At 22.8% G+C, this 492-nt stretch overlaps 1 protein-coding gene across 4 annotated transcripts in view; it reads right to left on the bottom strand.

Annotated features, from left to right (window-relative positions):
• LOC116843614 (semaphorin-1A-like) overlaps positions 1-492 on the bottom strand; it is a 711,737-nt gene that overhangs the window by 599,213 nt on the left and 112,032 nt on the right. The window lies entirely within an intron of this gene.

Raw genomic sequence — 492 nt, 5'->3', positions numbered from 1 at the left:
CATCTCAGGGAAAAACTGATTACTGGCCAGTAACTAGACAGTTTTTACTAGCTAGAATTAATTAGATAGTTACTATTTTGAAACTTGGCAGAAAATACTAACTACCTTTTCATGGCCAATTACTAGTCAGAAACTAGACTTGAAAAAATAGTAAATAAATAGTAGACAGTTTCTGTCCATTAAAAACTCTGAAAATACTGTTCAGTATTTTTGGACCATTTATTTGTCAGAAACTATACAAGAAAAATAGTAAGGAAATGCTGTGCATTTTCTGTCCAGCAAAAAATCGGAAATTACTGACAAATTTTTTTGAGATAGTTCCTGACCAAAATAAAATAAAATATTATATTAAAAATGAAAAACATTTTTTTTAATAAAAATTATAAAAATTTAATTTTAATAAAATTATTATTTCGATACATATATATATATATATATATATATTTTTTTTTTTTTTCAGTTTATTAGTCATAAATAATTTAACTATATATA

This window comes from Odontomachus brunneus, unplaced genomic scaffold, assembly GCF_010583005.1.
Source record: "Odontomachus brunneus isolate Ranch 3 - 2012 unplaced genomic scaffold, Obru_v1 Obru_scaffold_003, whole genome shotgun sequence".
Taxonomy (NCBI): Eukaryota; Metazoa; Arthropoda; class Insecta; order Hymenoptera; family Formicidae; genus Odontomachus; species Odontomachus brunneus.
Note: the sequence above shows the minus strand (reverse complement) of the source record. Positions and strands in the feature narration are given on the sequence as shown.